This window comes from Nelumbo lutea, chromosome 3 (assembly GCF_056320005.1).
Source record: "Nelumbo lutea isolate HS-2025 chromosome 3, American lotus-T2T, whole genome shotgun sequence".
Lineage (NCBI taxonomy): Eukaryota > Viridiplantae > Streptophyta > Magnoliopsida > Proteales > Nelumbonaceae > Nelumbo > Nelumbo lutea.
The window spans coordinates 60,004,652-60,017,923 of record NC_142686.1 but is presented as its reverse complement, the minus strand read 5'-3'; positions in this window follow the sequence as shown (position 1 = coordinate 60,017,923).

Genomic DNA, 13,272 nt, shown 5'->3' with positions numbered 1-13,272 from the left:
CAATAGATGTTTTTGTAAATTTGGCATTCTCGATGTTTGAAGCACCTTTTCTTTTTCCAACCCATGTTGGATTACAACCAGCCATTCCAAAAATAAGAGCCATTTTGTAAATTTGGCATTCCCAATGTTTGAAGCACAACCATTACTCTATGTCCAAACAAACAAATTGGGTTTCAAAGAGACTTGAATCGACACCAACAGTGCAAGAGGCATGCAGAATCCAAAGCAATGCCTTCCTTTTGAGTGAATGCTTTGGCTACCAATATTGCTTTATATTTCTCTATGTTGCCAATTGAGTTTCTTTTGGTTTTATAGACCCATTCATAGCCATTTTCTTTGGTTCTTTTAGGCAATTCCACCAAATTCTAGACATGATTCTTAGTCATAGAATTACCAGAAGTGTAGAGTTTTCTCAACTCATGCTTTATGAAAATGATCTTGGATCTACTGTGATCCCAATTTCATAATTAGACTCTTGGAGGTACACTTCGGAATTGTAGATTTTCTAACACTTTAGGGTCTTCTTAACCCAATTGGTGAGTTTTGATCAATTGGTTTAATGACAATTTGATCTTCAAGGAGTGGTTCATTATGAGTTTCTTCATCCCCCATTATGACATTTTGTGGATTATTTTGAGGAACAAGCAATTCTTCTACATGTGTAGGTGTAGTAATTAGAATATGCACTTCATCAAAAATTAGATTTCATGGTTGCTCTTGCACTTCACCAAAAGAATCTTGCCTTTCTTGCTTAAACAATATTTGGTGTATGGGAAGAACAAAAGAAATTGTAACCCTTGTGATGAGGGTTAATGTGGCCTGATCTATCAACACCTGGACACGCGGAAGTGATTTGTTGACTGGATGACAACTACATGTTCCTTGCCACTTCAGCAGGCCAATTCAGCTCTAATACTTCAGGTACCTCGGCCAAGACCAAGGTTCGAGCAACTTGTGAAGGGTCGACTTGCCGAGATGACGCGTAACCAACATCTAGAAGCTAGCTAACTATCTCCAACCTCTCCGGGATCACGTTGCACGTCTGTGAGCCTTATCCTTATCCCGCTCGATCGGGTGGACTCAATAAGCCTTATCAGCTCACATGAAGTCCACTTTCGAGTACAGAACGGATTCCTAGTAGCACGGGCCAAGGATCTCGGAGCTGTTTCATAAGACCTAAGATAGCTCACTTATATAAGGGCACCAACCCCTCTGTCACAAGGTATGCGTGATTATTTGCTCACTAGCCTTCTAGCATACAAGCTTTCAGCTTGTATACAAGTTACTAACTTAAGCATCGGAGCACCCTGACTCGGTAAGCCACCCCATGTCTTCTGAGCATTCTTCTCTTGCAGTTCGACTGGCCAACTAAGTGGACAGACGTCCGAGCTGCCCTCTAGCTAGGAACATCTAGATCATGCACCATCAATTGACGTCATTTTTGGGAACTGCGACAAAAAGCCAAGTTCCTACCTCTTAGTCTTTCACTTTCACAAACTTTAATGGCATCTACTAGCAACAACAACAACAAGAAAGTTGAGGTACCAGTCACTCGGGGGCAAGACCAGCCAACAATGAATCCAAAGATCCCCTCTTTGACGATTGGTTAGATCTCAGTACCATTGGCTCTACTAGCGTTCCCCTTACAACAAGTCAACACACCACTGCCACATGTGAGCGCCCCTCTCCCAGCGGTAGAGCCCTCCATGATTCCCACCGGGATTGATGCACGGTAGTTCTATGAGCTGGTCTAGTACGCGAGAAGAATGAACTTCCAGATTCGTGCATGGGAAGAGAGGTTCGGAGAGTTCATGCCACCATAGCAGCATCAGTAGTATCAGCAACACCGATGTCAGTTACCACCCCAGGGTCCATCTTCACCTTGGGGCCCGACAACACCTAACACCTCCCCGACGTCCATCACTACCCCGAGCTCTTGTGATCGACCAACAAAACAACTAGCTGCAGCATATTCGTCAGAACAACCAGCCTCGCCGGATCAACACCTCCACCCTCAGGATGACCAGCATTGCCATCGACAAGATGACCGATAGCCCAACAACTAGCACTCAGTGTGAGGAATAGGGACCCTGCCTCGGATCCGTCCTATCACCTTGACAACCGAGAACCGCCCCTTGTTTGGGACAATGTTAGAGATCGGGAGAATGTCAGGGCTGAGACTCCGGCCAATATAGAAGCAAATAGCACCAACGAGGTAATGAATAAGCGATGTCGCACCACTACTAAGAGCAGCGTTGCCCCTATGGCGGAGACCGAGAAGAAGAGAGAAGAGGTCTATTCGGTTGTCATTCAGCCAACCTCGATTTAGTTGAGCCGACCTTCCTCCTTGTTTCAGCTTGGCTCCACGACCAAAAAACGTTAAAGCACTCGCATTGGAAACCTACGATGGCAACACCGACCCCAATGACCATAGCGATAGCTTCCAATCCCTAATGCTACTCCATGGGGTGGATGACGCCTACCTATGTATGGTGCTTTCTACAACCTTCAAAGGTACAATGAGACTATAGTACCGATGACTACCTCCTAGCTCAATCAAGAACTGGAGATAGTTTGTGGAACTTTTCACCACACACTTTGCTATGAGCAAGAAGATTCCCAATTTAGTGACGAGTCTTCTAAACATGGTAAAATGGGAGAATGAGTCCCTCAGGGACTATATTAAAAGATTCAACCTTGAAATGCTCCAGGTACCGAACCTTGACCCAGCTACACAACTCACTGCGGCCCAAAAAGGAGCCTGTCACCCTGATCTTTGTTGGAAGCTCAAGTTGAACCCACCAACTTCCATGGAGGCATTCCTCATAGAAGGCTACAAGTTCATCAAGGTTGAGGAGGTTCTCGGGTCCTAGTTAGAGCTGCATCAAGCCAGGAGAAAGGAAGAGAATTGAAGAGGAAGGAAGTAGCAGCAAGCATTAACGGCGAAAGAGAAAATCACCGAAAAGAAGCATGTCACCACGCAGTAGGTGAAGCAAATCACCCAGGAAGAACCAGTCACCACATCGGGGTTCTAGATCAGGTTGGTGATCTAGAAGCCCCCTAGTTTAGATTTGCAATCATACAACCCTAAGTGCAAAATGGGGCAAAATTTTGATGCAAATAAAAGAAGCCAACTACGTTAAGTGGCCATCCAGGATGAGAGGAGATCTCGCCAACTGTAACCCGAACCGGTAATGTCACTTGCACCAGTACATTGGGCATGATATCGAGAGTTGCCGCAACCTGAAGGACAAAATCGAGGAGCTGATCTGCTGTGGTTATCTTAGAAACTTCATCAAGTATGATGAAAGAGATAGAGACCACCAACTTGCCGAGCAGCGGAGAGATGCACTAGAGCTGAGTAGGCAGAATGACCATGACCAACCGCCTCAAGATCCACCAGCACGGGAGAGACCAATTCGTAGGGTGATCAACATGATTACGATAGGTCAACAGTTGCAGGTTGTAGCACAACGATAGGCAAGAATGCAGTATGGGAGCTAGAGTGCAGAGATGAGAACCCACTGAAGCACCCTTGAGTGGAGGAAGTCATATACTTCATCGAAGACAACGCTCGGGAATCCATTATCTGCATGATGACGCCCTTGTGGTCAAAATGGTGATCAATCGAGGTAAAGCGAATTCTGGTGGACTTAGGTAGTTCCGCAAACACCTTATTCCTGGAAGCATTCGAGAAGATGGAGTTGAATCAGAAAGACCTTCAACCAGTTGACATGCCCCTGGTCGGTTTCAACAGAGACATAGTGAAGCCCCTTGGTAGGACCAAAGTGTTGGTGGCAGCAGGAACAAAACCTAATACTGTCTGGTTTGAGCACACCTTCCTCATTGTCACCACCACCTTCCCCTACAATGCCATCTTAGGTTGGCCCATTTTGCATGCCCTTCGTGTGGTGGTGTCAACCTATTACCTCTCGATGAAGTTTCTGACGAGGTACGGAGTGGGGGTAGTACGGGGTAACCAACTAGAATTGCGGAAGTGCTGGATCGCAGCACTAAAGGGCAAAGTGAAACTAGTAGATGGCGTTGAGCTAAAGCCACCCTGTGAACACATCGACAAATGAGCTGCACCGATGGAGGATACAGTTCAGGTCCCGGTCTTTGATACTGAACCCACAAAGTCTCTCATGATTGGCGCTTGCCTAAACAAACCACTTCGGTTGCAACTAGTAAGTTTTTACTTGAAGATTTAGATGTTTTTGCATGATAGACAACAGAGATGCTCGGCATTGACTCTAGCATAACTACTCACAAGCTTAATGTGGACCCTTTAGTTAGGCCAATCAAGCAAAGGAAGAGAAACCTTGCCCCAAAGAGGTGAAGGGTTGTAGATGAGGAGGTCGGGAATATCCTCGCAGTAGACTTTGTTAGAGTGGTCCAATACCCGAATTGGGTAGCAAATCCTGTGCTCATGAAGAAAGCCAACGACAAGTGGTGCATGTGCGTTGACTACACCGACCTCAACAAAGCCTGCCCAAAGGATAGCTTCCCCCTTCCTAGAATAGACCACCTAGTAGACGCGACCTCGGGGCACAAGTTGCTGAGAGGCTACAACCAAATCAGGATGGACTTAGTCGACCAAGAAAAAATCGCTTTTGTAACCGAACTGGGGTTGTACTGTTACAAAGCCATGCCCTTTGGATTGAAAGACGCTAGAGCAACCTTCCAGTGACTTGTAAATAAAGTTTTTGAGCCTTTAATAGGAAACAAAGTTGAATATTATGTAGATGAAATGGTCGTGAAGACCTAGTTTTCCTCCTCTCTGATTGATGATTTAAATTTTGTTTTTCAAATTCTAAGAAAGTTTAACATAAAGATCAACCTGAACAAGTGTGCCTTTAGGGTCAGGTTGGGAAAATTCCTTGGTTACATAGTGAACCGACGTGGCATCAAAGCCAATCCAGATAAAATTCAAGCTATCTTAGATATGAGACCACCCAAAATAATAAAATAAGTACAAAGGTTAATTGGTCGAATTGCCGCCTTGAACCGATTTATGTCTAAGTCGATTGGTCGGTGTTTGCCCTTTTTCAAGTCTATAAAAAAGAACGAGGACTTTGAGTGGTTCGAAGAGTGCCAACTCACGTTCAACGAGCTCAAATGGTACTGAAGTTCACCCCTGGTATTGACCCAACCTAAACCTATAGATGAGCTAAAACTCTACCTCTCTACGAGTAATGAAGTAGTCAACTCGGTACTAATAAGAGAAGTAGACTAGGTCCAAAGGCCCATCTACAATATCAATAAGGTTTTTTAGGCAGTTGAGACCTGGTACCCCAACATCAAGAAGCTGGCCTTCGCACTAATCATTGCAGCTCAAAAGCTACATCCCTACTTCCAAGCCCATACTGTTGTCGTACTACTTCCAAGCCCATAAGGTTTTTTAGGTAGTTAAGACCTGGTACCCCGATATCGAGAAGTTGGCCTTCGCACTAGTCATTGCAGCTCAAAAGCTACGCCCCTACTTCCAAGCCCATACTGTTGTTGTACTAACTGATAGACCACTGAGGCACATCCTATGGAAGCCAGAGGTCTTAGGGCGGTTGACAAAATTGGCCATCGAGCTAAGTGAATATGACATCCGGTTTGAGCTGCACCTAGTGATCAAAGCATAGGTCTTGGTTGATTTTGTCGCTGAATGTATGTTTAGTGTGTCGGCCTTTGAGGTGACTGAGCTGATCAATCCGCCAAAGGCGTCAACCAGTGCGACACCCATTTCGGCCAGGAAAACCTCAGCTTAGGACGAGGAGCCTTGGGTCCTCCATGTCGACATCTCATCTAATCAGCGAGGAAGTGGAGATGGACTCATACTATATGGACCAGGCAAGGTGAAGTTGGAGTACACTCTCTAACTTAGATTCGAAGAATCGAACAATGAAGTGGAGTACGAGGCACTTATAGCTAAGTTGACATTGGTGAAGGAGGTTGGCGTCAAGTATGTCATGGTATGCAATGACTCTCAGTTGGTCATGAACCAGGTGAATTGTGAGTATGAGGCTCGAGAACCTGCCATGATGGCTTATCTAGCCAAAGTAAGGGAACTCCTGCTCGGCTTCCACTCTTGGTTCATCCAGCAACTACCAAGATCAGAGAATATTGAGGTCAATGCGCTTTCTAAGCTAGCCAGTACGAGCTATATCATCATGAGGATAGTGTACATCGAAGACCTACCATGACCTAGCATTATCAGGGCAGCAGAAGAGTCATACCTATATTGCCAATAGAACCGAGCTGGGTTGACCCACTTGTTGATTTTCTTCTCCGTGGGACCCTACTTGCAGAATGGAATACAGCTCGGAGGGTAGAGCATCAGTCAGCTCGCTATGCCATCATTGGTGGGTGGTTGTATAGGCAATCCTTTATGCTCCCCTACATGCGCTGTTTGTGACCTTTAGAGGCAATCCTTTATGCTACATGAGATCCATGATGGCCTCTATGGAAGACACATGGGGGATAGGGCGCTCGCCCAAAAAGCGCTAAGGCAAGGATATTACTGGCCTATAATGAAGGCGGATGCATTCGAGCTCATCCAGAAGTGTGACAACTGCTAAAGGCACGCCAACATCTTTCATCAGCCCGCTGTTGACTTGAAGTATCTGACTAGCCCGTGGCCCTTTGCCTAGTGGGGGATAGACATCTTTGGTCCATTATCATCTACAACCGGGTAGAGAAGATTCCTGCTTGTAGCGGTTAACTATTTCACGAAGTGGGTGGAAGTTGAGCTATTGGAGAAAATCACAACCTAGAATGTATAGAATTTCTTCTAGAGGAACATTGTATGCAGATTCAGACTCCCGAAGGTGTTGATACCCAATAATGGGAAGCAGCTCAAAGACATCAAGTTCTATTATTGGTATGTTGAGATGGTGATCTAGTAGAACTTCATGTTAGTGGTGCATCCACAAGCAAATGGTCAGGCCGAGGTGACGAATAGGTCAATCCTCTGCGGAATCAAAGCTCAACTTTCACGAACAAAGGGTTTGTGGGTCGACGAGATGCCCGGTGTCCTATGGGCCTATTGAACTACCATCAAGACTACAATTGGAAAAACCTTGTTCAACTTGATGCACGGTACGGAGGCCGTAATCCCAGTTGAACCTACACTTATAATATTTTTATGAGGAAAATTGTTGTATGAGGTGGTCAAATGAAGAGTTGTATTTCAGTACTTCAAAATGCGAGTTTTTACATAAAAAACTATTAAATCGAGCTCGGAGGCTCGGTTGAGTCCAAGAAAAGAGGCGGTGATCAATCATCATGGGTCTCCTTGCCCCTGTGTGTTTTAAATTATATATGATAAAATGGTTGTAATTTTTATTAATGACATAGACCTAAAATTGGAATATAGGAAAAACCAATAGATTGGTAAAATAAAGGGTTCTTAGGTTCCCCCCCTTAGGTTTTCGTTTTCTTCTTCTGCTCTTTTCAACAAAAACCCTAGCCACAAGTTTCCAGCTATTGTAGATCACCACCAATTGAAGAATTGTTGCAACAACAATCATTGATTAACGACAGTTCATTGAATCTCTTATTGCCTCATTGATTTGTTCTTCTCCAACTCCCCTATCTTTGTCTCCTCTTTCCCTTTTCACCGAAGCACTCATCTTTGACCACCGGTGACATCATTGTCCTCCTTGCATCATCGCCCCAAATGTTCTAACTATTTTTCTCCCCTCCTTGTAGTGTTTCACTTATTGACATCAATCCCATCTTTGTCATTGTTGGTTGTTCAAGGTCAAGTGAGAGTCATGATACATGAGATTTGAGATTTTAGACCTCAATCTCATTTTTATTATGTTATGACTTTATATATAGTTTGGTTTGCATACGGAATACCATTGTCATTTATCAAATTAATCCTAAATTCTTAACTTGTTTTAATGATGTACAAGGTCTCAACTCTCAAGTTGAACATAGTGTTTTGCTATGAAAGGTATAAATTTCAATCTTTAAGTTTTATTGTTATGTTTTGTTTCATATTAGATTGAATACTTTTGATGTTTAGTGACTAGTTTGTCTAATATTTTTGTTAATGTTCTACTGTAATCTAATATTTTTTCTCAATGTTTTGATGTTTGATGTTTAATGTTCCATCTTTTATAGTCTGAATATGCTCTTATTCTCTATATTCTCAAATATGTTTCTATTTTCTCAAATAAACTAAACATGCTTGATTGTTATTTTTTTTCTTGTTAATGTAAACTAGAGTACTTTGATAGTTAATTTTTTTTGGATTTATGGTTTCTATTAAATTGAATATGTTTGCTATTTAATTCTCACATGTTTTTTGATATTTTTATTGTGGTGCATATAATTAAAATTATATTTATCTTTTGGTTTTAAGGCAAATGTCCTCGTTTGGTATGTTTGTGTTTACATTGAATCTCATGTTGATTATAAGAGTGTTTAGATATTAAATGATTTTTATATACAATTTGTTTAACTTTTGGTTCTTTATTTATGTCATTGTTAACTGTTCACCAAGATTTTTCTAAATATGACCAAGCTAACTTCCTCTAAAAATGAATAAATTCCTGTGGCTATTGAGGATATGAATATTGATGATACAACTGATGCCCCTAAATCTACCTCAAAATCTAACAAAAAAAAATCATTTAGTATTGAACATCTTATTTGTAAGCATTGTTGCGAAGCATTTGTTTGGGGTAGCACAAGTGGCACAACTCATTTGAAAAACCATCTTTCAAGGTGTAAGGTGAAAAAAATATAATGATCCCTTCCAATAGATGTTGATAGTTTCAAGGAATGTAGTGGGAAGCCTATCGTTGAACCTTTTAAATCCAATCTTGAAAAATGTAGGTTGAACATTGTGAAATTTGTAACATCTTATGGTTGCCCTTTCAATATTGTTGAGATTCATTTTTTAAACATTCACTTCCGGTCTTAACCCAATTTTCAAGATGATTTCAATGACCACTATTAGAAATGGTTGTTTGAAAGTGTATAAGCAAGAAAAGGAAAATTTGTGTAAGCATTTTGATACACTTTCTTGTTAGTTTAATATCACTACTAACATGACTTCAAATCAAAGGTTGCCATGTTGTGTTGTGAACATTCATCATATTGATGATGATTGAGTATTGAATCATAAGATTCTTTATTTTATTGTTAATAAATGTCTTCATTATGGAAAGACACCTTTTGGAGTTACCTTGGATGCACTTGTAGAATGGAATCTTGATAAGAAGTTGTTTTCATAACAATAGATAATGCTTCCAATAATGATGTTATGGTTAGGGAACTTAAAAAAACATATTAATGATCAATAATTTCTTCCTCTTTTTGGTGAATTATTTTGTGTTTGTTGTAGTGCACATGTTCTTAATTTCATTGTGTAAGAGGGGTTTGGATAGGTTTAAGAGTCAGTGCAAAATTAAGAGAGAGTTTTAAGTATGAAATGTTGATAGTTCACATATGAAACTCTACATGTAAAATGTTGGATTGAGTATTAGATTGAAAAAAGCATTTATTCATTTACCTAATATTGATAGGGATTATAATATGTGTTCATCTTAGAGGAGTGGAGGATAGGATAAACTCTTTATGATTGTTTGAAAATTAATTTTCTATGACACTTTTAATGTATTTTACCCAATTGCTAATATTTTCTTCAAGAATGTTTATAAAAGCAATCTTATGTTGTGGAAATGGGAAAATAATGGGCATTAGGTTTTAAGATCAAGGGCATCTAAAATGAAGGAAAATTTTGACAAATATTGGAACGACTGCAATATGGTTTTAGTAGTTGTAGTTGTACTTAATCTAAAATTCAAGATGCACATTGTTAAGTTTTACTATAATAAGATTTTTGGTTTTGAAGCATTCAAATACATTTTAAAAGTTAGAACATATTTGTTTGATATCTTCATGGAGTATGGAGGAGCATTAAGTAGTTTAGTGTCATCACTGTCACAGGCTTCCCTCATAAAAAGAGGTAGTAGCAACTTGGTTCAAGTGTTAATGAGGTTGAGGCTCATAACATTGATGGTGATGATGATGATTTTTGCAAATGATGTGTGGATGTGGATTTAGCTTCTAATACAATTCCTACAAAGTTATAGCTTGATTTATATTTGAAAGAATCCTTATTTCCTCGATCCAAAGAATTTGATATATTATGATATTGCAAGTTACACCAAACCCAACTAATGGAGGAAGATTTGGCCCGACCTCTTGGCCACCCAACACGTGGAAGCAATTGAGGGTGACCTGGCAGGAACACCCTCTGTTGGAAACACCTTTGCTGAACCGACCATTGTTCCCCTGACAACTAGCCAGAGCCAGGTTGATGACCTGGTGCATGGCATGCAGGCCATCCAAGCCCAAATGCAGTAGCTTCAACAACATCAAATCTACCAGCAACAGATGCTGCACCATGTATCCCAATACCACTACCAGCAGTAGTTCCCCCAACTTCCTCAAAGTCAGCCGCAACTCCCACCTCGGCACCCTGCCGTTGGGCGAGCCAAGCCCTCCCCTCAAGGCAGGCACCCCCACCAGGAGGCTTTCCAAGCTTGGACCTCCCAGGCTCGGAGCCCCTCTAGAAGCCAGGCTTCGTCCCCCCGGTAGGAGAGAGAGAGCGGTTGCCCCCTCCTCGCCACGCGCCGGCGGACCAGGAACCCGATCCATCAAGTTAGCATCATCTCAACACTCTCAGGATGGTCCCTACACACCGAAAACCGGTTCAACGCCTTAGCCTCAGACTACCTCCGGCAGTCTAGGCCCATCGGGCTCGGAGCACCAAGGCGAGCCAAGCCCTCCCCTCAAGGCGGGCGCCCCCACTAGGAGGCTTCCCAAGCTCAGAGCCCCTCTAGAAGCCAGGTTTTGTCCCCCGATAGGAGAGAGGGAGCGGCTGCCTCCGCCTCGCCACGCGTCGGCAGACCAGGAACCCGATCCATCAAGTTAGCATCACCTCGGCGCTCTCAGGATGGGCCCCTGCACACCAAAAACCAGTTCAGCGCCTTAGACACGGACTACCTCCGGCAGTCCAGGCCCATCGAGCTTGGGAGCACCAAGGCGTGCAGTGCCAACGTCGGGCCTTCCAAGCAGTAGAGGCGCCGTCGGCGAAGCCGCCGAACTGCAACCCGCGTCCTGCCTGAGCTTTGAGGTGAAGAAGCGAGCTCGGAAGAGGTAAAGGCTGCCCCAGTCCTCTTAGTCCCTTCCCCCTGTCATCAGAACTCCTTGCAGTTCCTATGCCCAGAGACTTCAAACTCCCCCTCACTCGACAAGTATGATGAGTCCTTTGACCCCAGTGACCATGTCGATGCCTTCCAGTCCCAGATGCACCTGGCTAGGGCCAGTGAGTCCTGTATGTGCGTAGCCTTCACTACCACCTTTAGAGGAGTGGCTCGCACCTAGTACAGGAACCTGGCCCTCGGGTCAGTAAGGAGCTAGGCCCAGTTCGTGCAGGTCTTCACCGCACACTTCATCACTAGCAAGCGGTGCCCCCGAACTGAGGAGAGCCACCTCGGCATGGTCCAAAAGGAAGGGAGCCCATCCGTAGCTACATCAAACGGTTTAACGACGCATGCCTACAGATCCCATGCTTGGACCCCGTAGTTTAGCTCACGGCAGCCAAGATGGGGGTAACATACAAGGAGTTCAAGTGGCACATAGGGGCCAACCAGATTGCGACCATTGCTGAGTTCCTTAAGCTCGCAGAGTTCATGCGAACGGAGGAGGAGATGAACCAAAGGACTGGGGGCGGGTTTGAAAAAAGAAAGAGAGAAGAACTCCCGAATCAAGGAGATAGCCAGAAGGATCCAACTCGAGCACCGAAACCAAGCTAGCCGTTCCGAGCTCCCATGGCAGGTCAGACAGACTACACGCCCTTGAACACGAAGCGGGCTGAGATCTTGATGACGATCAAAGATGCCCCGTACGTGAAGTGGCCACCTCGCCTAAAAGGGAACCCAAATGAGAGGAACAAAAACTTGTACTGCAGTTTCCATAGAGACCATGGTCATAGTACCGAACATTGTAATAATCTCCATGATGAGATAGAGGGACTCATCCATCACGGGTACTTAAGAAATTTTGTACAACATAATAATAACAATAATAATAATAAGACAGGTCGGCAAGGGGAGCATGGTAAGGATGCTCCCGGGTCCAGCAGTAGGTCAACCGAATAGTCGTAGAGACAGCCTTCGGAAGAGAGGCCAGTTCGGGGAACCATCCACGTGATAGTGGGAGGTTCGGTAGTAGCGAGTTGTACTTCGGCAGCGGCCCGGGCATTAGTTCGTGAAGCTGCCCGAGAAGAGCAGAACCCTTCGAAGTGGCCGAAGGCGGAGGAACCGATTTTCTTCATGGAAGACGATGTGCGAGGGGTCCACTTCCCCCATGATGATGCGCTTGTCATAAAACTAAGGATCAACGACTTTGAAGTCAGGCGCGTGCTTGTTGATTCAGGCAGCTCAACAGGCATTCTCTTCAAGTCGGCGTTTGACCAACTTCAGCTGCAGAGAAGCAAGTTGAAGCCCGCAAACACTCCTCTGGTGGGTTTGGTGGAGAGGAAGTCATGCCCCTCGGGAAAATAACAGTACCTGTGGAAGTCAGCACATGGTCCTGTGCGGTCAGACTCAACCACGATTTCCTGGTGGTTGCGACCCCCTCCCCATACAATGCCATAATAGGGCGGCCAATCACTCATGTCCTACGGGCAATGGTCTCCACCTACTACTTGGCAATGAAGTTTCCTATAGACTTCGGTGTGGGAGTAGCGTGGGGCAACTAGCTCGAGTCCCACAAGTGCTATGTTGCCGCCTGAAGGGAACACCAAGGTAGCCGACGACCTCGAATTGGAGCGACCTACGGAGCAAGGCGAAGAACGAGCTGCGCCCATAGAAGAAAGAGTCGCAATCCCAACTTCAGCTGTGAACCCAACTCGGACGCTACAGATTGGTGCTTCCGTCTAGGAACCTCTACGATCTGAACTGGTAAGTTTCTTACTTCAAAATTTAGATATTTTTGCATGGTCCGCGGCCGGTATGCCTGGTATTGACCCCAGCCTTATAACTCACAAACTTAATACTGACCCTGTAGTCTGACCCATTAGATAGAGGAAAAGCAACTTAGCCCCAGAACGCTAGAGGGCGGTCGATGGGGATGTCGAGAAGCTCCTCATAGCAGACTTCATAAGGGAAGTTCATTACCCAAGCTGGGTAGCCAACCTAGTTCTGGTAAAAAAGGCAAACGGCAAGTAGCGCATGTGCATTGACTACACCGACCTGA